The 24,816-nt window shown below is 43.0% G+C and overlaps 1 protein-coding gene and 1 pseudogene across 1 annotated transcript in view; one reads left to right on the top strand and one right to left on the bottom strand.

Moving 5' to 3' along the window:
* Positions 1-2,128, bottom strand: LOC118707428 (annotated as a pseudogene).
* A 7,183-nt stretch (positions 2,129-9,311) lies between these two features.
* NINL (ninein like) overlaps positions 9,312-24,816 on the top strand; it is a 112,764-nt gene continuing 97,259 nt past the window's right edge. The window contains exon 1 of the mRNA XM_036417653.2: positions 9,312-9,528. The gene's annotated coding sequence lies outside the window, so the exon portion shown is untranslated. The remainder of the gene's footprint in view (positions 9,529-24,816) is intronic.

The raw sequence follows: 24,816 nt of genomic DNA, 5'->3' as shown, positions 1-24,816 counted from the left end.
ATGCTAAACCTAGGCTTAAAGGTGGCTTACTGAACCTCTTCAATGATGGGCCCAGAGGAGACACCACCAGATGGAGGTGCTCTACCACCAGGAAAGCTCCCGGGCACTCTTTCTGGCATGCCTCCCTGCACCCTGCTTCAGCTTGATAAGGATGAGGTTGCAGACGTTTTCCAACTCTGCTGATGTTCAAATTCTTCCTTTTCTGCAGTCTGGTTCTTATCAAGCCAATGACGATTTCATTGCACTTGTCAAGAATCTTGTTTGTCGTCATCATTGATCTTGCCTTGAAGTTTTTCGTCTTTAACAGTTGCTTTCATGTTGAATGCATAGGATTCAAGTGACTTCTTGCAAAACACCTGGTCCCACTGCTTCTCATCGTTAGCTTTGAACTTCTCAGCTTCTTGGACTATGCGCTCAGAGTCTTCCTGGCTCAGACAACCCTTGTCGTTAGTGATGGTAATCTTGTTCTCTTTTCCTGTACTCTTACCCACAGCAGAAACATTGAGGATGCCATTAACATCAATATCAAAAGGGACTTCAACACCATGAGGTGCAGGAGGGATCTCTGTGAGTTCAAACTTAACAAGCAGTTTGTTATCCTGGGTCGTAGCACACTCACCTTCATAAACCTGAATGAGCACACCAGGCTGATGGTTGGAGTAGGTGGAGAAGGTCTGTGTCTGTTTGGCAGGAATGGTAGTATTGAATTTGAAGAGGAAAGTCATGACTCTACCAGCCATCTCAATGCCAAGGGAGGGAGGAGTGACATCCAACCACAGCAAATCTTGGATATTTTTGGACTTGTCTCAAGAGAATGGCTAACTGGACAGCTATACCATAAGCAACAGCCTCATCAGGGTTGATGCTCTTATTCAACTCTTTTCCATGGAAGAAGTCCTGTCAGAGTTTCTGAATCTTGGGGAAAGGAATAGAACTATCCTCCAGGACAATATCATGGATCTGGGATTGTCAAGTTTGGCATCCCAAAGGGCTTTCTCTACATGGTCCAGGATGCCAGGAAAAGGCCAGCATTTAATTCTTCAAACCGAGCATGGGTGATAGAGGTATAGAAGTTGATTCCTTCATAGAGTGAATCAATCTCAATACTGGCTTGGGTGCTGGAAGAGAGAGTACACTTAGCATGTTCACAAGCAGTACAAAGGCAACCAACCTTTTGTTCTCACTGATATCCTTCTTATGCTTATGTTTGAACTCTGCAATGAAATGAACTCTGCAGAAGTCCATTTGGTTGTCAAAGTCTTCTCCACCTAAGTGAGTGTCCCCAACTATAGATTCCATCTTCAGTTAAGAGAATTCACATCAAAAGTGCCACCTCCCAAATCAAAGATCAGCATATTTCTTTCAGCTCCAATATTGTTGTCTAAGTTGTAAGCAATCGCAGTGATAGTTGGCTCATTGATGATTCTAAGTACATTGAGACCAGGAATAGTTCCAGCATCTTTGGTAGCAGACGCTGAGAGTCACTGAAGCAAGCAGGTAGAGTGACAACAGCATTGGTAACAGTCTTCCCAAGGTGGCTTCGGCAATTTCCTTCATCTTTGTCAAAACCATAGATGCACCTCTTCTGGATAGAAACTTTTTGTCTTTCCCTTGTATTCTACTTGGACATTGGGCCTGCCAGTATCATTCACCACCATGAAAGGCCAATGCTTCATATCAGATTGAACAACAGCACTTGGCATCAAAAGTTGTGTTGGTCCTCTCTGGTTTGGCTCAGAGGATAGAGGGTTGGCCGGCGGACCGAAGGGTCCCAGGTTGGATTCCGGTTAAGGGCACATGCCTGGGTTGCAGGCTCGATCCAACGTGCAGGACATATCCAATCAATGATTCCATCTCATAATTGATGTTTCTACCTCACTCTTCCTCTCCCTTCCTCTCTGAAATCAATAAAAATATATTTTTAAAACAAGTTGTGTTGATTGGATTCATTGCTACTTGATTCTTTGCAGCATTACTGACCAATTGTTCAGTATCAGTATAGGCAACATAACTTGGGGGTGATTTGGTTTCCATGATTGTTGACAATTTCCACTTTTCCATGCTGGAAGACACCCACACAAGAGTAGATAGCGTCAAGATCAATGCCAACTGCAAGTCCTTTTGACATGGTTGCTGGTATCTACGCGTGGCTTTACATCCAATCTGAGCAACTGCTCCTGCATTCAATGAGCAATAAAAATATATTTAAAAAAAATAAAACCAAGTCTAAAAAATACAAAACCTCAATGAAATAAAATGTTGGTTTTTTGAAATGATAAAATTGATACACCTCTACTCATAAAGTAAATAATAACAACAACAACAGAAATACACTTACTCAAGCAGGAAACTCTCAGGGCCTCCATGTGACCTCCAAAACACTGCTGCTGTGGTATCAGCACTGGTACAACAGTTTGTAGGACATTTCAGCATTAAGCCTCACAGTCAGCCTCCTGAGGGTTGAGCCTGCCTACAAATGGGACAACAGCAATTAAAACTCAATTACAAGAGGAAGGCTAACATAACCCACACAAGGAACATTCCTAGAGCACACAGCTCCGGAGATCAAGGAGACAGCACCACAGAGTCCCACAGGACATCTACTATAGAAGATCAACCCACCAAGACTAGGAGTCATAGCAAATCTACCTAATAAATAGAAAGAAGCACATTGATTTCAGAGAGGAAGGGAGAGATAGAAACATCAATGGTGAAAGAGAATCATTGATTGGCTGCCTCCTGCACACCCATGCTGGGGGTAAAGTCTGCCACCCAGGCATATGCCCTTGACTGGAATCAAACCTGGGACATTTTGCCCAAACCGGTTTGGCTCAGTGGATAGAGCGTCGGCCTGTGGACTGAAGGGTTCGTTGGTTCGATTCCAGTCAAGGGCATGTACCTTGGTTGTGGGCACATCTCCAATGGGGGGTGCGCAGGAGGCAGCTGATCGATGATTCTCTCTCATTGATGTTTCTAACTCTTTATCTCTCTCTCTTCCTCTCTGTAAAAAATAAATAAAATATATTAAAAACAAAAACAAAACCTGGAACGTTTCATGTAGCCCCATTTTTTAATTTTTGTTTTTGTTTTTCTTGCATTTTGAATCAAATTCACAAAATACCATTGAGACCAAAGTCTAGGAGCTTAGGGCTTATGTTTTCATCTATGAATTTTTTTTTTGAGCTTACATTCAAGTTTTTAATTCATTTTGAGTTAATTTTTTGAATATGGTATAAAATAGTGGTCTAGTTTTATTCTTTTGTATGTAGCATTCTTTAAAAAACATTTTTTAAAATTGATATCAGAGAGGAAAAGAGAGGGAAAGAGAGATAGAAACATCAATTGATTAGCTGCTCCTGCATGCCCCCCCACCAGGGATCAAGCCCACAACATGAGCATGTGTCTTTTTTTTTTTTAAATAAATCTTTATTGTTCAGATTATTACAAATGTGATACTCTTACCCCCCCTCAATTGCTCCCCTTCACCAGGTTCCCACCCCACTCTCTGTCCTTTCCCCATCCCCCATTGTCCTCATCCATAGGTGCACAGTTTTTGTTCAGTCTCTTCCCTCACCCCCACTCCCCTTTCCCCTGAGAATCGTCAGTCCACTCCCCTTCCATACCTCTGATTCTATTATATTCAACAGTTAATATTGTTCATCAGATTTTTTAATTCCCTTGGTTTTTAGATTCACTTGTTGATAGCTACGTATTCATCAGATTTTTTTAATTTCCTTGGTTTTTAGAGTCACTTGTTGATAGTTACGTATTTGTTGATCATAATTTTTATCTTTATCTTCTTCCTCTTCCTAAATAGCCTCCTTCAGCAATTCATATAATTCTGGTTTGGTGGTGATGAACTCTTTTAGCTTTTTTTTATTTGTGAAGCTCTTTATCTGTCCTTTGATTCTGAGTGATAGCTTTGCTGGGTAGATTATTTTTGGCTGTAGGTTCTTGCTATTCATCACCTTGAATATTTCTTGCCATTCCCGTCTGGCCTGCATGGTTTCTGTTGAGAAATCAGCTGACAATCTTATGGGTGCTCCTTTATAGGTCACTACCTGCTTTTCTCTGCTGCTTTTAATATTCTCTCTTTGTCTTTTGCTCTTGGAATTTTAATTATGATATGTCTTGGTGTGGTCCTCCTTGGATTCCTTTTGTTTGGGGTTCTGCAGGCTTCCTGGACTTGTAAGTCTATTTCTTTCCCCAGGTGGGGGAAGTTTTCTGTCACTATTTCTTCTAGTACTCTTTCGGTATCTTGCTCTCTCCTGGGATCCCCATAATTCTGATGTTGTTTCGCTTGAAATTGTCCCAGAGGTTTCTTACACTATCTTCAACTTTCTGGATTCTCTTATCTTCTCCCTTCTGCAGAGGAGTGTCCTCTGGCTCTTTGTGTTCTAAATCTTTGTCTTGATTCTTGCGATCTTCCAGTCTGTTTTTAGGACTTTGTATAATATTTTTTATTTCAGACAATGTTTTCTTCATTTTTTTGTTGATCCCTTATTATTTCTAGTTGCTCCCTTTTCATATCCTCATAGGACTCATTTATTTTATCGGCCTTTTTTAGGATATTGTTGAATAACCTTATAACTGTAGTTTTGAACTCAATATCCAATCTTTTCTTTTCCTCCATCTCCTTCCTTTGTCTCCTTCTTCTTGTCTGCATTTTAGTTGTTTCCCTGATTTGATATAGCTTTGTGTTCTAGGTTTTCTGGTAGAGCCCAGTAGCACAGCCTTCCCAGTTACCTGTGGTGGACCTTCTTGGTGTAGCCCTTTGTGGGCTGTGTGTGCAGTCTTGTTGTTAAGCCTTGCTTATTGTTGGTATCACTGGGAAGCATTGATCTCCAAGCCAATTGGCTGTGAGGATCAGCAGTGTCTCAGCTAGGAGTGCTTCTGTACTCTGCTTGGATAGGGCGGGGTCTCTGGGTGGCACAGACAAGCTTTGGTTCCCTGTCAGTCTCACCTTAGAAAAGTCCTGTTCGTGGAGAGTTTTGGAATATTGGTTGCAGGCGTGCGCGCACCTCTTTGGTAAAGGCGCAGACAAGCTTTGGATTCCTGTAAGTCCCTCCTTAGAGAAAGCCAGCCTCTGGGAGAGCTTCTGTGCTCAGCCACAGGTAGTGCCTAGTCTCGGGTTGGTGCAGACAAACTTTGTTTTCCCTTCGGCTCCTCCCCAAGTCCCGCAGTAATGGCCTCTGGCTTCACACACCTCTGAGAGATCTCTGCCCGCTGCCTGACAGTCTGGCCTTTCCCTGTCTGGGACCGTTTATCAGAGCAATAGGGTGATTCTGTTTTCCTCTCGGACAAGAAAGCCAGCCGCGTTAGCTGTTCGCCCTCTCCGCGCCAGGAGTAAGCCAGTAGCGAACTCAGCCCGGCCCGCCCTCTCTGCGTGCAGGGAGTAAGCCAGCAGCAATCTCGTTCAGGCCCTTCCTCTCCGCACCGGGATTAAGCCAGCGCCTTTTCTCGCACACAGTTCTCCGTACCTTCACAGTTCCTGAGGTTCAGCGTGCCTTCTCTCTCCTTCCCAGATGGCAGAGCCTCCTCTCAGCTAGCCGTCTGGCGCTTCAGGGCAATGCCTCCCCTGTTTTTCAGTTCTAAATTCAAATTTGTTGTGGTAGGCTACATTCGGGTGTCTACCCTATGCCGCCATCTTGGTTTCTCTCACCAAGCATGTGTCTTGACTGGAATTGAATCAGAGACCATTCAGTCCATAGGCTGACACTCTGTCCATTAAGCCAAACCAGCTAGGGCTGCATATACCATTCTAGTTTTTCCAACACCATTCATTGAAGAGAATTTTCTTTCTCCATTGTATATTCTGAGCTCCTTTGTCATAAATTAGTTGTCCATATGTCTATCAGTTTAGATCTGGGTTCTCAATTCTGTTCCACTGGTCTTTGTGTCTGTTTTTTTTGTTTTTTTTTTTTTTTTTTTTTTTTTTTTTTTTTGCCAATTCTATGTTGTTTTGATTACTTTGGAGTAAAGTTTGAAATTGGGGAGAGAGTGATGCTTCTGTGTTTTTTTGTCTCAGAAATTTTTTTGCCTATGTGGGGTCCTTTGTGTTACAAGTTTTAGGAATTTTTGTTCTACTTCTGTGAAAAATGTTATTGTCCTTTATGCATGCCATTACTTCTTCTTCTTTTTTAAAAATATATTTTATTGATATTTACAGAGAAGAAGAAAGAGGGTTAGAGAGTTAGAAACATTGATCAGCTGCCTCTTGCACACCCCCTACTGGAGATGTGCCGGCAACCAAGGTACCTGGGACCCTTCAGTCCACAGGCTGATACTTTATCCACTGAACCAAACTGGTTTCGATACGCCATTATTTTTAATGTTCTCTTTCTGCCTCTGTCTTCTTTCTCCTACTGTCAACAGATGGTCATTGGTGCCAACTCAATGCCAATAGGAATCCCCAATTTGGAGAGTGGTGAAGAAACTTTTTGTCAGTGCAAACAGCTCAATAGTGATACAGCACAGCAATGAGAACAGTATGGCTGTGGAACAGATCAATAGTGTTACAGCTTCACTATGAAGCAGCATGACTGGACCAGCACTGGTGTATGGCAGCCTTGGTGCAAGTAGCCCTAAGGCAAGGCTCCCACTCTCCGGCCAGACAGCTCTGCTCTGCCTTCTTCCCTCCACACCACAGCTGCTCTGCTCCACCTGCTCTTCTCTGCTGAACAGTCTTCAGTCTCTGATGCAAAAGGAAAATACACTCTGAGCCTGAGGGAGAGCTGCCTTATCTATCTATCTATCTATCTATATCTATCTATCTATGTCTATATCTATCTATCTATATATATAAAAGCTAAGTCAGATAATAATTTAATAAAAAAATTAAAAAAAAATAAATAAAGGGGGGGACAATGGTATATGTACACAGATAATAATTTAATAAAATAAATAAATAAATAAATAAATAAAAGTAAAAAAAAAGCTAAGTGACCAGAATGATGGTATGACCAGCCGCTATACTGTGCACTGTGGCAGCCAACAGGCAATTGGGGCCCCAATCGGTGCCCCCCCAACCTCCTGTGGCCCCTCCTTCCAGCTGGCCTATCAGGTCCCAGCCAACCTCAAGTTCTCCTCCCCCTGACCCACCCCACTGGCCTAGAGCCCTATCAGGTCTTGATGGGGGTGGGGCCAGCAGCCAACTTCCAGTCCCCCTTCCCTAGGCCATTGCATCCCCCATTGGGGCAAGGCAGCTGGACCCCACTGTGCACGAATTCATGTACCAGGCCTCCAGTATAGGTATAAGGCCCTACCCTTGGTCTGATTGTTCTATTCTCACACAAATGAGGACTCTTAAATCATCTTGGCTTCATTGATCCAGAAAACACTGTCCTGATTGGTTAGAATGGAGCAGCTCTGATTGTTTGAATGGAGTAGCATCTGGAGAAGATGCACACCTCTGACTAGACAGGGAAAACCTCAGTCCTCTTGGCTGAAATACAGTTCCAGGAACTCTTTTGTAAGGGTTGGCTTTGATGGCAGGAACACAGTGCAGTCAGGCCAGTTCCATGCAGAAGGCAAGCAGCTAGGTATAGGAGGCAGGCAGCTTAGTGCAGGCTTCTTGCTGAAGCTTGGCTTATGAGAGACCCCTGTTCAGAAATAGCTGTTTTTAATTTAAGCCAAATTAGCCACCAGGAGTCCTTATTAGTAGACTAGAGGTCCGTCCGATACACAAAGATTCGTGCAAGAATGGGCCTTCCTTCCCCTGGCTGCTGGCACCACCTTAGTTCCAGCTGGAAGCCACCTTTCTGCCTTCCCACGCTGTCCAGAGGCCTGGAGCTGCTGGGGCGGTTTGGAATGCCTGCATCCTGCCCTGCCCCCACCACTTGGCATGTATGCAAATTAAACTGCCATAATTTTGGTTAATTTGCATATTCACTCCTGATTGGTTGATGGGCATCATGAAAGTACGGTCAATTTGCATCTTTCTCTCTTTTTTTTAAAAAAATATATTTTATTGATTTTTTACAGATAGGAAGAGAGATAAAGAGTTAGAAACATCGATGAGGGAGAATCATCGATCAGCTGCCTCTTGCACACCCCCTACTGGGGATGTGCCTGCAACCAAGGTACATGCCCTTGACCAGAATTGAAATTGGGACCTTTCAGTCCGCAGGCTGACACTCTATCCACTGAGCCAAACCGGTTTTGGCACATCTTTCTCTTTTATTACTATAGATATCTTCTTTCTCAGGCTGGACACTACTCATGTTCACACAGAAGCCAGAGTGATTTTGTTATATCAGACCACAAGTTCCCTTTGCTAAATACTCTCCAGTAGAAACCATTGCTTTTATTGGCAACAGGGCCTCTCTGAGACCTCACATACCATACTTCCCATGGTCACTCCTCCCATCACACTGAAACAGCCCGGGCATCCTGTAGCCTCAGGGCTTCAGCACACTGCTCCCACAGATGTCTGCCTCTCTCTTTCCCTCGATTCCTTTTGGCCTTCACTTAAAATGCCATCTCCCACTGACCTTCCCTGGCCAACCTCCTGCACTCTCTGTCCCTGTTGCTTATATTGCTACACTTCAGCATTTGTAACCACCTAACATTTATACTATTTAAGTTTTTAAATTGTTTTCCAGCTGTAAATTCCAAAGGGGCAGGGATTTCGTTGTTGTTGCCCCTGTTCCTCCACCCCCCATTGTGACTACTGTATTCTCGGCCCCTAGGACAATTTCTTGCAATGAGTGGATACTTAATAAAAATTTCTTGATTGGCCCTGACTGGTTTGGCTTAGTGGATAGAGCTTGGGCCTGCGGACTGAAAGGTCCCAGGTTCAATTTGGCCAAGGCCACTACCTTGGTTGCAGGCACATCTCTCCAGTAGGGGGTGTGCATGAGGCAGCTGATCAGTGCTTCTCTCTCATGGATGTTTCTAACTCTCTATCCCTCTCCCTTGCTGTCTGTAAAAAAAAAAAATCAATGAAATATTTTTAAAATTTCTTGATTGTATAAACGATGGAAAGATAATAATTGGAGGTTTTATGTCTCCCAATTTCCTCAACTGTGAATTTGAGTTACTACTGTTGCCTAATCGGCCTCCAGCTGTTTCCAGAAGAGGATGCTAGACCCAGAACCAGAGCCCACAGGGATCAGAGAGGTCGGGGAGCGGCTCACACCTGAGGCTCACACTTCCCAGAGGCAGTGAAGGAGCCTGGGTCCCCACGGGCAGCAACACACGCACACCCCGCCGCACAACCCGCCGCACACCCCGCACCGGGTCCCAGGGGACTAATCGCCCCGCCCCGCGCCGCCCCGCCCCGCGCACTTCCGGTCCCGCCCCGCCGGCCTCCCCGCCCCACCGGCTCCTGGTTTGGCCTGCGGCCCCGGCGGAGGACCAGGGGGCGGCGCCGGGCGGCCCGGAGGAGCCGGAGAAGCGCAGCATCTGGACCTCGGGACACAAAGAGCGGCGGCGGACCGGCGGGAGCCGCGGGCCTGTCCGGTGCCCTCGGGCCGCGTCCCTGGGACCCGCGCGAGGGGCGGAGACCGAGGATCCCCGGCTGCCCAGGTGAGCGGGTTCGGGGCGGCCTGCGGGGCGCACGTGCGGGCCGGGGCCGGGGTGCGGGCCGGGGCCGGGCGCTCCTCTGCGGGGGCCGCGGAGCCTGGAAGCCAGCAGGTGGGAGAGCCTAGGTGCCCGCGGCCCCGGACGGAGCGGAGACGGGTGAAAACCCGCGGTTCTCCCGCGCCCCGCCCCTCCCGGCGGCGCCCGGGGGCTGCGCTGCGCCGGGTCCGCTCTTCCCTCGCTCCGGGGGTAGGGGCTGCAGGTTCGGTAGGTGTGACCGGGCGTCCCGCCTCTCCCGTCACCGCGGAGGGCTGGGCTGGGTCCCTTTAGAACACCGGGTCCTGCGGGAGGCCGGCTGCGTGGCCAGCCTTGCTGATCCAGGTCCTCCAGAACGGCCGTTTCTGAGGTGCCGCCGCCGCTGTGAGCAGAGTTCACAGGGTCCCGGCTCCTTCGCTGAAGCGGACCTTCCCCTCCCGGGGTGCGATCCTGGACGGGGCGGAGCCAGTGTTTCCATTGGGAGCATGGGGGTGAGCCTCCGTGGCCTAGGTGAACGTCTGCAGCCTCTTTGCTCCCCAGATGGTCCTCCTTTGACAACCCCTACCCCTGCCAGCTCCAATCCTTCAGGCTGCCCGGGTCACCTGCAAAACGTGAGGATCCCAATCCTCCGACAAGCCGAATTGTTCCATAGAATCATCTCCTGTAAATAAGATTGCATTCCACTGTACTACTAGAACAACTTTTTAGGATGTACCTGTTTCCTTTTCTTGCGTTAGGATTTTGCACTTTGAAAAGCAGAGAAGTGCGTCTTATCTATTGTGCTAGTTGTTTGGCAGAATCGCCCCTTCCCTCACCACAAAGGCCGCGTAGGAGTCTTTTCCATCTCTGTAGATGTTCCACTCTCAAAACTATGCCCCTGGGCGTTGTTAGGAGCTCCCTGTAGGTCTGTGTGTTTGCACGGGATGGAAGCGAAGTAGGAGACTTAGGCCCAGCTATGGAACAGGGAGGCAGGGAAGGGGGTCGGCGGAGAACTATGATGGCTTGGAGAAGGCTCAGAGGCCCCATCACCAACACTGTTAATAACTGAAACCGGTTTGGCTCAGTGGAAGAGCGTCGGTCTGGAGACTGAGAGGTCCTGGGTTCGATTCCGGTCAAGGGCATGTACCTTGGTTGCGGGCACGTCCCTGGTAGGGGGTGTGCAAGAGGCAGCTGATCCATGTTTCTCATCGATGTTTCTAGCTTTCTATCTCTCTCCCTTCCTCTCTGTAAAAAATCAATAAAATATATATATTTTAAAAAAAACCCACTGTTAATAGGAGGGAAGGATGTGAGTTGATGGTGACTTTCTTCTTAGAGGCTTTTGCTGTGGATTTCAGGTTTTTCACATTGTACTTTGAGAAGATTAAAAAAAAATAATGATAGGCAATTAAAAACAGCACTATCAGCAGCCTCACAGTTTTAACAGCTTTGTGCAAGAGTGTGTATATAGCCGAAACCGGTTTAGCTCAATGGATGGAGCGTAGGCCTGCGGACTGAAAGGTCCCAGGTTTGATTCTGGTCAAGGGCATGTACTTTGGTTGCGGGCACATCTCCGGTAGGGGTGTGCAGGAGGCAGCTGGTTGATGTTTTCTAGCTCTCTATCCCTCTCCCTTCCTCTCTGTAAAAAATCAATAAAATATATTTTTTTAAAAAGAGAGAGAGAGAGAGAGAGTGAGAGAGAGTGTGTGTGTGTGTGTGTGTGTATATATATATATATATATATATATATATATATATATTTAAAAGTATGTGTTTATTAAAAGAGAAATGCTAAGGCAGTTAGAGCACCATGCTATCACCATGGTGCCCCTGTTGTTTGATTTACAAATCATTCTAGTGGTTTAAAATATTACAAATTTAACTGGTCTCTATTGGCAAACCAAAGCTGTTTTGCCACAAGGGTGTATGTGTTTAATTATATTTCATATTCAATAAAAATTAGAGGATAATCATTTTTGCAGAATGAGAAAATAACATTTTCCAAAGACTTGAACTTCAGATAACGGTTAATACCATCAAATTAGAAAGAGAACACTTTATGGAGGAAAAGTTAGGCTTTACGTTTTTAAAAAATGAGGAGTTTATAAACTTTGATGGAATACTATTTCCCCTAAATCATTTCCCTCGGATGTGGTGACCTGACACTACCATTTGCTAACAGCATTTGTAAATCCTTAGTGTTAGTGCATCCTTTGTTCTGAGTCCTTAAGAATGCTTGGTGGTGGACAATAGAGTAACAAAAGAACTGTGAAGTATATTATCCATAAGTACTCAAGGTATTTAGATCTTGCCCTTTTTAAAAAATATATTTTATTGATTTTTTACAGAGAAGAAGGGAGAGGGATAGAGAGTTAGAAACATTGATGAAAGAGAAACATTAATCAGCTGCCTCCTGCACATCCTCCACTGGGGACGTGCCCACAACCAAGGTACATGCCCTTGACTGGAATTGAACCTGGGACCTTTCAGTCTGCAGGCTAACGCTCTATCCATTGAGCCAAACCGGTTAGGGCTAGATCTTGCCCTTTTATGGTGATTGGCTTTGTATACTAGTTTATTTTATTTTATTTTTTCTTTGAAGATAAAACATGTGACCTTTGAGACTTGGGGCATCTGAGAGGTCCCTCTGGTCACATTCTTTCTACTTTGGATACTTAGGTTTGGGTTTTGCCATAAACAGGTTATCTTTTCTTCCGTGGCTGAAGAAAGATCTAGAAAAAGGAGCCAAAACACAGTGTCCTGGCCTCACTCCTGACCAGAGCAATGGCGCCCTCCAGCCTGGAAAGGCATTTCCAGTGCCGTGGCCCTTTCCTGGTTCTCCAGTTCCATAGTCATTCTGTAAAGGTTGCATGGCAGTGGCCGTAACTGGACTCTAGATTTGGGTTTAGCTTAGTCCTTGGTTTCAAGTACAAATTAGGAATTCAGGCTCAAGGCCAGAGATTTTGTTAATCACAAGCAAGAGGCCAAAACTTTGGGTCAGACTACCTGGAGCTATTTGGGGGGTGGGGTTAGCAGAAGGATTTTGCTTCCTCATCTTTGGGATAAAGTTGAGCCTCCTGGTGAGAGTTCCCCATCAAAGGATTCTGACTGTGGTCTGAACCATTGGCAGAGATGTCTTATGGAGCATGTTCTCTATTTTTATCTTCTTTTCACAAAACTTGGAGCATGCCTCTGGTGCTGCCTATTTTTTGTTTCTCTCAATCCTGGATTGTCTTCTAGGCTGTAGGGATAAAATGACTTCTAGCTTCTCAGTCTGACTTACTGTGTGCCTTCAGTTGAAATCATTTGTCAAATAAACCAAAGTCCTCCAGGTAATTCCGATGCACTCAAATCTGAGAAGCTTTGGCCTATACCAGTTTTTGTGCGTGGACTGTTATTTTGTATTTCATTAGGCAGAACTGACAAATCTTTTCGTGTTATGAGAAACACTCTTTTAATTCAGTTACCTTATTTGGAGATCTGCTTTGTTTACTAAGTTAAGATTTTGGTGTGTTGGAGTTTCTCAGAGTGGTCATAGTTTTTTGTTATCGTTAAAGATCTGAAAGGAAATCATTCTCCACAGTTTCTAGATTTTCAGGGATCCAGTGAGGAATTTTACATTTGTGGATGTCCATCAGTTAGTATGTTTTTAGCTGCCAGTTTCAGATGAAACAAATGGAGAGGTCTGGAAGGGAATCCAGGGCTTCTGGATGGGCTGTTTCCCTGGCTGAGCCAGCAGTTGGGGGCTGAAGTTGCTCCTCTTCTGTGCAGTGTCAGATTGGTGGCAGCTGTCTCACTCACAGGTGCAACGAGAGGGAGGTTTGGCTTTCGTAGCTCTCCCTTTAGAAAAAACACATTTTTCAAGTATAGTTGACATACAGTGTTATATTAGTTTCAGGTATACAACATAGTGATCGAATATTTACATGACTATTGGGGAAGTGATCTCCCCAATAAGCATTTAAAAAAATATTGATTTATTTTATAGAGAGGAAGGGAGAGAGAGAGAGAGAGAGTTAGAGACAAAATCAGCTGCCTCCTGCACATTCCCTACTGGGGATGTGCCCACAACCAAGGTACATGCCCTTGACCAGAATCGAACCTGGGACCTTTCAGTCTGCAGGCTGACGCTCTATCTATCCATTGAGCCCAACTGGTTTCAGCCCCAATAAGTCTTGTACCCATCTGACACTATTGCAGTATTATTGACTATATTCCTTATGCGGTACTTTACATCCCCGTGACTATTTTCATAAGTGGCAATTTGTACCTCTAGGTCCCTTTCACCTTTTCACCCATTCCCTCCTCAACTTCTCATCCATCTGGTGACCATCAGTTTGTTCTCTGTACCTATGAGTTTATTTCTGTTTTGATTGTTCTTTTTTTTTCTTTTCTGATTCCTTATATAAGTGAAATGATATGGTATTTGTCTTTATCTTATTTTACTTAGATAATAACCTCTGGTTCCACCCATGTTGTTGCAAATGGTAAAATTTCATTCCTTTTATGGCTGAGTAATATTCCATTGTATGTGTGCCTCATATCATCTTTATCAATTCATCTATTGATGGGCATCTAGGTTGTTTCCATATCTTGTTTTTTTTTGTTTTGTTTTTTTAATATATATTTTATTGATTTTGTACAGAGAGGAAGGGAGAGAGATATAGAGAGTTAGAAACATCGATGAGAGAGAGTCATCGATCAGCTGCCTCTTGCACACCCCCTACTGGGGATATGCCTGCAACCAAGGTACATGCCCTTGACCGGAATCGAACCCGGGACCTTTCAGTCCCCAGGCCGACACTCTATCCATTGAGCCAAACTGGTTTCGGCTGTTTCGATATCTTGGTTATCTATATATATAAAAGGCTAATATGCAAAGTGTCCCCTCAGAAGTTTGACAGGAAGAACAGGAGTTCGATTGCTTGCTATAACATGTGCTGACCACCAGGGGGTGACATGGAATATGGTGGTTGACCAGTGGAGGTGGTGGTGGGGCACTGAGGGAGCGAGGTAAGGAGGAGGGGAAGCAGCGAGATGGGGAACCTAATCAGTCCTGATCGCTGTCCAGGACTAGGGACCCAACCTGTGCCCAGATTTCATGCACCGGACCTCTAGTTACAAATAAAGCTGCAGTGAACATAAGAGTGCATATATTTTTTTGAATTAAAGTTTTGGATTTCTCCAGGTTAATACCCAGAAGTGGAATTTCAGGGTCATATGGTAGTTCTATTTTGAATTTTTTGAGGAACCCCCATACTATTTTGCATAGTGAATACAGCATCTGCATTCCCACCAACAATGCATGAGGCTACTTTTTTCTATATATCCCACCAGCACTTCTTGTTTTTAATGATGGCCATTCTGACAGGTGTGAGGTGATATCTCATTGTGGTTTTAATTTGCATTTCTCTGGTGATTAGTGACATTGAGCATCTTTTCATATGTGTTGACCATCTGTATGTCCTCTTTGGAGAAGTGTTTATTCATTCCTCTGCCCATTTTGTAATTAGATTGTTTGCTTTTTTGGTGTTAAGATGTATGAGTTTTTTTTTATAAACTTTGGATATTAACCCCTTATCCATTCAGTAGGTTATTTATTTATTTATTTATTCATTTATTTTTGTTTTCTTTTTTTTTTTTTAAAATATATTTTTATTGATTTTTTACAGAGAAGAAGAGAGAGGGATAGAGAGTTAGAAATACCGATGAGAGAGAATCATTGATCAGCTGCCTCCTGCACACCCCGTACTGGGGATGTGCCCACAACCAAGGTACATGCCCTTGACCGGAATCGAACCTGGTACCTTTCAGTCCACAGGATGACGCTCTATCCACTGAGCTAAACCAGTTTCGGCTGTTTTCTTTTTCTTTTGATGATAGTTTCCTTTGCTGTGCAAAAACATTTTAGTTTGATGTACTCCCATTTTTTAATTTTTATTTTTTTCTCCTTGCCCAAGGAGACATACCTTGGGCAACATTAAAAAATATTACAAAGATTAATGTCAAAAAGTTTGCTGCCTATTTATTTTTATAGAAGTTTTATAGTTTTAGGTCTTCCACTTAAGTCTTTTATTCATTATGAGTTTATTTTATTTTATTTTTTAAAATATATTTTATTGATTTTATACAGAGAGGAAGGGAGAGATAGAGAGTTAGAAACATCGATGAGAGAGAGTCATCGATCAGCTGCCTCTTGCACACCCCCTACCGGGGATATGCCCGCAACCAAGGTACATGCCCTTGACTGGAATCGAACCTGGGACCCGTCAGTCCCCAAGCCGACGCTCTATCCATTGAGCCAAACCGGTCCTGGCTTATGAGTTTATTTTTGTATATGGAGTGGTCTAGTATCATTTTGCATGTCTGTCTAGTTTTCCTAACACGTTTTATTGAAAAGTATGTCTTCATCCCATTGTATAGTCTTGCCTCCTCTGTCATAGATTAATTGTGTATTTAGGCATGGATTTATTTCTAGGATCTCTGTTTCATTCCATTGATCTAGATGTCTGTTTTTATGCCAGCACCATACTGTTTTGATTATCATAGGTATAATTTGATATAAGATAATATGGTAAATTAACTTTGTTCATTTCCCCTTTCTCCCCCCCAAATATTGTTTTTGCTATTTGGGGTCTTTTGTGAATCTATATGAATTTTAAGATTATTTTTTCTAGTCCTGTGAAATATACCATACAGTATTATATTATATTGGTATTTTGGTACATTTTGCATTGAATATGTAGGTTGCTTTGGGTAGTATAGACATTCTGATGTTAATTCTTCCTTTGCATGAATATGGAATATCTTTCCATTTATTTGTATCTTCAGTTTCTTTCTTCAGTGTTTTATATTTTCTTGAGTACAGGTCTTTTACCTCCTTGGTTAGATTTATTCTTTTTTTTTTTAAAAAAATATTTTTTTTATTGATTTCAGAGAGAAAGGGAGAGGGAGAGATAGAAACAGTGATGAGAGAGAATCATTGATTGGCTGCCTCCTGCACTCCCCCTAGTGGGGATCGAGCCCAGAACCTGGGCTTGTGACCTTGCAACAATCAAACCTAGGACCTTTCAGTCTACAGGCTAACACTCTACCCACTGAGCCAAATGGGCTAGGGCAGATTTATTCTTTTTCATGCAATTGTAAATGGAATTGTTGTCTTAATTTCTCTTCCTGATAGTTCATTATTGGTGTATAAAAATGAAACTAAATGCTGAATATTAATTTTCTGTCATGCAACTTTACTGAATTCATTAATTCTGGCATGTGTATTTTTGTGGAATATTTAAGGTTTCTATATATGGTATGTTATCTGCAAATAATAAGTTTTACTTCTTTCAAATTTGGATGCCTTTGCTTTAAAAAAAAACACATCTGATTGCAGTGGGTACGACTTTCAATACTATGTTGAATAAAATTGGTAAAAGTGGAATTCTGGTCTTGTTTCTTCTTTTATCTTGGCAAGTCCCAAGACTGCTGACTTCTTTGTTTAGTGTATAAGATAAACTGTCCCTTTACTTTCTCCCTCCCCCTCCTCCTGCCCTAGCAGCTCTCTTTCCTGCCCAACATTCCCCTCTCAAGTGATACCATCCAAATGCTTTTGGGGTTTTTGTTATTTGTCCCCCAGACATCATCTGTCCTTGAGTTCAGCTGGCACAAATGGCATTAATTGGGTTTTTGTTCTCTATTTTCCCAGGCCAGGGTGATTCAAGCTATGTATTCTCTGGTTAAGGAGGACGGTATAAACCATTTATTCTCAAGTGTCCTTGTGAAAGATAACGTCTTGCAATTCACAAGCTGGCTGCAAGCTGCCCAAACTGCTTGGCCTTGTTTAATTTTCTTGTCTCAGTTTCCCCATTCCACGTGCTCTGGAATTTCCCTAGTTTCTTACTATTCTGCCAGATTAGAGAGTAGTATTGCATCAGGGCCATATTTTGATAATTGTACTCTATGTCCTTGAATTTAGTAAATACATACTATTTAGGGATAAGAGGGCACAAACTCTGAAACAATCTGAAGCTGAGGGAAAGAAGGGCAGAGAAAGAGGAGAGAAAATGATAAAATAGACATGATAAGTAGGTCAAAAAGAAAACAGTTAATTGGAGAAATTAGCTGGATAAAAAGGGTATTCAAGAATCTTTCATACTGTTCTTACAAGTTTTCTGTAAATTTGAATTTTTTTTTTCAGAATAAAAATTTACAAAAATGAATGTCCATCCTATATTCACTGCAATCTAAATACTTCCTACCAATAAAATAAAAAGCTCACTGTAGTCGAAACCGGTTTGGCTCAGTGGATAGAGCGTCAGGCTGCAGACTGAAAGGTCCCAGGTTCAATTCTGTTCAAGGGCATGTACCCTGGTTGCGGGCACATCCCCAGTAGGGGGTGTGCAAGAGGCAGCTGATCTATGTTTCTCTCTCATCGATGTTTCTAACAGTCTATCCCTCTCCCTTGTTCTCTGTAAAATATCAATAAAATATATTAAAAAAGAAAAGCTCACTGTATTTTATCTATTCTAAGGTGCATCTTTTTTTTGTCATCTTATAAACATCTTCAGATTTGGGATACATTTTTAAATTAGTACTCTTAGCATTGTGTCAGATTTTGACAGCAATTTTTCTTTTTTAGTCATTTGTTTTAGAGAATCAGTGGCATCTTGGATTTATGAAATGTGGTATTTGGCTTCGTTGTCCAAAGAGGTGGTGGTGGTTGTGGGACAGACAGTTCTTTGAGTAGCTTCATCATTTTCCATCCCTCATGCTCACATCTAAGCTGCTGACCAGATATCCAGCTCCCTTTGCTCATCCCCACCACCATGCTTCATAGATATCTCAAACTCAACAGATTTTATTTTATTTTATTTTTATTTTTTCAAAGAAAAATATTTAACAAATATTTACTAGGTACCTGTTAAATGCCAGGTACTGTGCTTCAAACTCAACAGATTTTAGACTGAATTTCTATTTTTACCTCCATCAATCCCAAAATGCCCTTCCTCTGTGTTTCCTGTCTCAGATGAATCGGCTGGTGCCGATTCCAGAATGTCCTTGTGGAAGGAGTGGAGGAAACTGTGCAGGTGTTCATGAGGGAGATGGGGTGGTATTACCAGACTAATAAGGTCTATCGAAGTCCAATAAGGCATGAACAGGAGTTTGCAGCAAAGAAAGTAAGGGTTTACTGTTAGGAAGTGGTCCTTGCTTGAAGACACAGGTAGGCTAATGCTAAAGGCCTTCCAGGGGATGGGTAATACAGGGGGAAAAACAGCATCGCTTCATCTGGTTTCTTTACTTTTGATATTTGCAAGGACCATGTTTTATAGAACGTGTGGTGGCCTGATTCTCCTGGGCTCACCAGTCACTGTAGTGTTTGAAACTTCAGTTGTAGTGTATCAAGTCTCATTAGATCTTGAACACCACTCTGTCAGATTGGAAAAGGTTCTTTCCTAAGTGTTTTTCGTACTCTCTAGTCCCACTTGACTCAGAGGAAACTTAGCATCAGCCCAGGATTTGTAATATATTATTATAGTTTATTTTGTTTGGCATGGACTTCAACTAACTGTAATAGCAAAATACAGCCATTTCCCCATGGCCTAGTTTCTTGGACTGCCTTATTTTTTCTACATTTAAGATGATTCATTCTAGGCATTCTGAATGTGCTTTTTAGGACCCTTGAGTTCTTGGTGTTGACATTGACCTTCACGTGGGCTCATCCTTTAGAAGTAGAAAACCCAAATATTCAGTACCTTTTTGGAATCTGTGGACTTTTAAATATATAGTGAGAGTTAAGAAGACTAACAGTATGTGATTGATGTGCCTTTAGGCTCCTATTTGCATGTCTGGAATTCAGATGAAATTTGGGATAATAATGAGAAAGGAGTGAATTGTTCTTAGAGTTATAGGCTATGCCACTTTATTCTTTCTTTTTAAATATATTTTTATTGATTTCAGAGAGGAAGGGAAAGAGATAGAGAGTTAGAAACATCGATGAGAGAGAGTCATCTGCCTCTTGCACACCCCCCACTGGGGATGTGCCCACAACCAAGGTACATGCCCTTGATCGGGATCGAACCCGGGACCTTTCAGTCCCCAAGCCGACGCTCTATCCATTGAGCCAAACCGGTTTCGGCTCACCATCTTGACATTGGGGAAAACCCGGACCTTTGATCCTGACCCTTCTTCCCCTGGTAAGCTCTGGAATGCGATCAGCCCACGGCTAATCACAGGATTCCCGTTAGTTCTCTCAGCTGGGTCAAGTCACCCTCCTTGTTAACAAGTTCTGGCACCAGAGCCTTATTGTTCCTGATCCCTTTGATCATGCACACGTTTTTAAACTTTAGGAGGTTCCAGCACAGAGCTTGGGGGAAGAAAGGCATGGAAGGTAACCCTCCTGTGGGTGCTGCCCAGAACAAGCCTTGTAATGTACCTTGTTTAATAAACACTTAATGTCCTGAAGTTCTTTGCCTCTCTCCAGTATCTCAGCTCCGGGACATTTTATGTAACATTTGGAGTCAGGTATTCATGGGAAACAAAAAACCCAAAACTATTTGTAACAAATAATCCTAAATTTTATATGAAGCCATAAAAGACAATGAATAGCCACAGCAATCTTTAAAAAAATATTTTAAAAATATATTTTATTGATTTTTTTATAGAGAGGAAGGGAGAGAAAGAGTTAGAAATATCCATCAGCTGCCTCCTGCACAACCCCTACTGGGGATGTGCCTGCAACCAAGGTACATGCGCTTGACTGGAATTGAACCCGGGACCCTTCAGTCTGCAGGCTGACATTCTATCCACTGAGCCAAACCAGCTACCGCTAGAGTTGAAGGGAGGAAGGGAGAAATAGAAACATCAATGATGAGAGAGAATCATTGATCAGCTGCCTTCTCATTCATTGGCCCCATGTCTTCTTGGAATTTAAGCACCCTTTCTCCTGTAAATGTGAAAAACCCAGTCATCAGCCATATGTTTCCATGGTCACCTGGTGACACTGGAGCACTGCATGCTAGCTCTTCGAAAACCATCAGGTAATTCTCTTGGATAGTATGGAATTAAATAGTCACCTCTCCCCATTTAAGGGAATTTCAGGTTTTATTTTTTATTTTTTTAAATATATTTATTGATTTTTTACAGAGAGGGAGAGGGATAGAGAGTTAGAAACATTGATGAGAGAGAATCATCAATCAGCTGCCTCTTGCACACCGCCTACTGGGGATGTGCCCACAACCAAGGTACATGCCCTTGACCGGAATCGAACCTGGGATCTTTCAGTCTGCAAGCCAACGCTCTATTCACTGAGCCAAACCGGTTTCAGCGGGAATTTCAGGTTTTAAAAAGGAGGCTGTGAATACTTGAGTTCACAGACCTCCTGAAATCATTTGAGGGCAACTTGACTGGCTTTGCTGGTGCCTTGTTAGGTCCTCGGACAGGAACAGTGCATCCTCTCAGTGGCTTTCTCTGTGTATACATGTGTGCGGAGTAGGGGAGGGCACTTTCATACATGAAGAAAGGTCATCTTCTCAGGGAGGCCTTTCCAGTCCACCCTATTTAAAATTATAAACCTTTGCCCTAGCCAGTTTGTTTCAATTCCGGTCAAGGGTATGTACCTCAGTTGCAGGCTCCTTCCCAGTTCTGGCCCTGGTTAGGGCAAGTGCAGGAGGCAACCAGTCGATATGTTTCTCACCTGGATGTTTTCTCTCTGTTTTCCCTCTCTCTTCCACTCTTAAAAATCAGTGGAAAGCCCTAGCTGGTTTGGCTCAATGGATGGCACGTCGGCCTGTGGACTGAAAGGGTCCCAGGTTTGATTCTGGTCACAGGCACTTTCCTGGGTTGTAGGCTCGATCCCCAGTAGGGGGCATGCAGGAGGCAACTGATCAGTGATTCTCTCCCATCATTGATGCTTCTATATCTCTCTTCCTCTTCCTTCTTCTCTGAAATTAATAAAAATATTTTAAAAAAATCACTGGAAAAATATACTCGGGTGAGGATTAAAACAAAATTATAAACCATCTCTACCACTTCGCCCTGTTTTATTTTTCTCCATACCACTTCTATCTGAAATATAATTTGTGTTTTTATTGTATTTGTCTATCTCCACTAGAATGTAAGTTCCATAAGGTGAGAGATTTGTCTGCATTGTTTGTTGTAGTACCACATGGGCCTAGAATGTGCTAGGCACATAGTGGGTGCTCAGGAAATATTTGTTGAATGAATAAATGTATAATATTTTGAAACTTGCTTTTCTTTCTTTTTAAAAATAAGCTATTTCTGAGATCCTCCTGTGTCATTTGAAAATACACTAGACACCTCCTCCCTTTAACAGACTGTGTTATAACCTAATCCTGATCTTCCTTCTGTTCCTCCGGCCACAAAGCACTTTATGGGTGGTTTTATGGCATTGGACATGCAGTGGGGCCTGGGCTCCTTAGGATGGAGTGGTCCCATTCATATGAGCGAGGCTCTTTGGGTGTGCACATCCCTCACCTGACGCTGGCCCTGTGTTTTCAGGCTTTGTGGGAGACATTACATGGTAATTCCCTATATTGAACAAGGTTGTATATATCTCTTGACAGATAGAACCTTGCAGGTAATTGCTAAAAAGTAATAGTGTTAAAAACATATAAACATCTGGAGAAGACATTGGCAGAAAAACAGCCTCTGGGAAAAATTAAAGATTCAAGCTTGTGTCTTGCCTCCGTGGCTTAATATTAGGAAATGAACAAACAACTTTCTAGGTGTCTGCTGCTATGTATGAAATGGGAATGTGGGAGGATAATAACAAGCTAGGGAAATTCCTAGGCAAGCAGAATGGGAAAAATGAGACAAGAAAATTAAACAGGCCAAACAGTTTGGAGAGCTTGCAGCCAGTTTATGAATAGCAGGACCTTATCTTTCCCACCAAGGACACTTGAGAACAAATGGTTCACACCTCTCCTCCCTAACCAGAAAGTACATAGCTTAAATCACCCTGGCCTGGGAAAAGAGAGAACAAGACCCAGTTTGTGCCAGGCAAACCCAAGGACAGATAAAGTCGGGGGAAAATAACAAAAACCTCAGTAAAGCAATAAAACAGACCAAAGAAAAATCCAAAACTCCCCAATACACTAATTTTAATGCATAAGCATATTAAAAATGCACCTGGAAAGCTGATTAATGTTCTATTGAAACCCTCCCCTAAGATTCTATCTACAGAAAAAGAGAGAATAAAATATCCTCAGCATAAAGACTCAATGTGGGCTCGTTCTAGAGCAGGGCATGAACTTTTTATTTCTTCCTAAATTCTAAGGGTCCTCACGAGACTTGCAACCAGGGGAGCAGTGGGCAGCAACAGCTCTACCCAGATTCACCCCCTGATCCTGTCTTCAAAGGCACCCTTTTCTCTGACTTTCCAGTGAGCTAAAGCTGCCCTGCCTTGGCTCAGTTCTTTCCTGTGACATTTCTAGGGAGCCAAAGCAGAGCCCCACCTAAGCTCTCTCCTGTTGTTTCTTCTACCCTGATTCCTTCTTTTGTTCCACTGTCCCCAGCTTTAGTAAATGTACTCTCAAACCATCTGGACTTGTATTATGGAATCTTTCCTACATGATGTCAAGGACCCACACATTAGAGACCAGCCCGAGGCAGACCCTCTGCAGGTTGGCCCTGTCCATTAACAGGAACACAGGCTCAATCCCCTTTTTACTGCACTTTGTTGGCAGTGCTCCAGAAACATCTATGCTTGAGTACTGTATCCCTCTGGCCGCATAGTTTTGGTTAGCCATAAACACACTTCTGAAGGGAACCAGGGCTTCTTCTCAATAACCACATTGGTGCAGAGGAGTAGAGCATTTAAGAATAAGGTGACTGTGTTTTAGGGAAATAAATGAGTTTCAGTGCTTGACCAAAAAAGCATCAGTGCTAATTACCTTGGACAGCTTCTTGCAGAAGACTTGACCACTGAAAAAAATCCTTATAAGTTTTCTCAATTGATTTGAGAGAGAGGAAGGGGAAGAAGAAAGAGAGAGGGAGAGGAACATCGATGCAAGAGAGAAACATTGATCAGTTGCCTTCCACACACTTGTGAGTCGAACCCATAACCTGGGGGGTTGAACCCACAACCTAGGCAATATGCCCTGACCAGGAATCAAACCTGCCACAGGAGAACACTTGAACCGAGCTACAATAGTACAACATCGAGGCCAAAAAATTCCTTATAAGTTTCCAGGAGATAAAAATGTATGAAATGAATGTTTACATTGGTTATTATAATCAGCATATTCATTCATTCATTCATTCATATTTTTTGTTGACACTATTACAGATGTTCTCTATTTCCTCCCCTTGCCCACCTCCACCCAACCTCCACCACTCCCTTCCCCTGGCCTTCACCATTCTGTGGTCTGTGTCCGTGGGATATGTATATATGTTCTTTGGCTACTCTCTTCACCTTCTTTTATCGAGTTCTCCCTAGCCCCTCACCTCTGACCTCTGTCAGTTGTTCCAAGTATCCATGCTTCTACTTCTGTTTTGTTCAAGAGTTTATTTTGTTCATTAGATTTCACATATTGTATTAGTGAGATCATATGGTATTTGTCTGTCGCTGACTGGCTTACTTCGCTTAGCATAATAATCTCCAGGTCCATGCATGATGTTGCAAAGGGTAAGAGTCCCTTCTTTTTACATCCACTTAGTATTCCATTGTGTAAAGATACCACAGTTGTTTGTTGTTGTTTTTGCTGTTTTTTATCTCTCATGAACTGATGGGAAATTGGGCTCTTTCCAAATCTGGGCTATTGTGAATAATGCTGCTATGAACATAGGGATGCATATATTTTTTTCTGATTGGTGTTTTGGGATTCTTAGCTATATTCCCAGAAGTGGGATTCCTAGTTCAAAAGGCAGTTCCATTTTTAATTTTTTGAGAAAACTCCACACTGTTTTCAAGAGTGGCTGCAGCACCAGTCTACATTACACCAGTGGTGTACTAGGGCCCTTTTCCCCACATCCTCACCAGCACTTGTCATTTGCTGATTTGTTGATGGCTGCCATTCTGACAGGTGGAGGTGATACTTCATTTTAGTTTTAATTTGCATCTCTCTGATGCTTAGTGACTTTGAGTACTTTTTCATAGGTCTCTTGGCCACCAGTATGTCTACTTTGGAGAAATGCTACTTAGTTCTTTGTCTACTGTTAAGTTGGATTGTTTGTCTTCCTTTGTTAGGTTGTATGAGTTAACCTCAGGAGGCATTTCTCAGAACATATCCCCATCATTAAGTGTTACATGACTGTACTGATATATGCTAC

Source organism: Pipistrellus kuhlii, unplaced genomic scaffold (genome assembly GCF_014108245.1).
Source record: "Pipistrellus kuhlii isolate mPipKuh1 unplaced genomic scaffold, mPipKuh1.p scaffold_m20_p_6, whole genome shotgun sequence".
Lineage (NCBI taxonomy): Eukaryota > Metazoa > Chordata > Mammalia > Chiroptera > Vespertilionidae > Pipistrellus > Pipistrellus kuhlii.
Note: the sequence above shows the minus strand (reverse complement) of the source record. Positions and strands in the feature narration are given on the sequence as shown.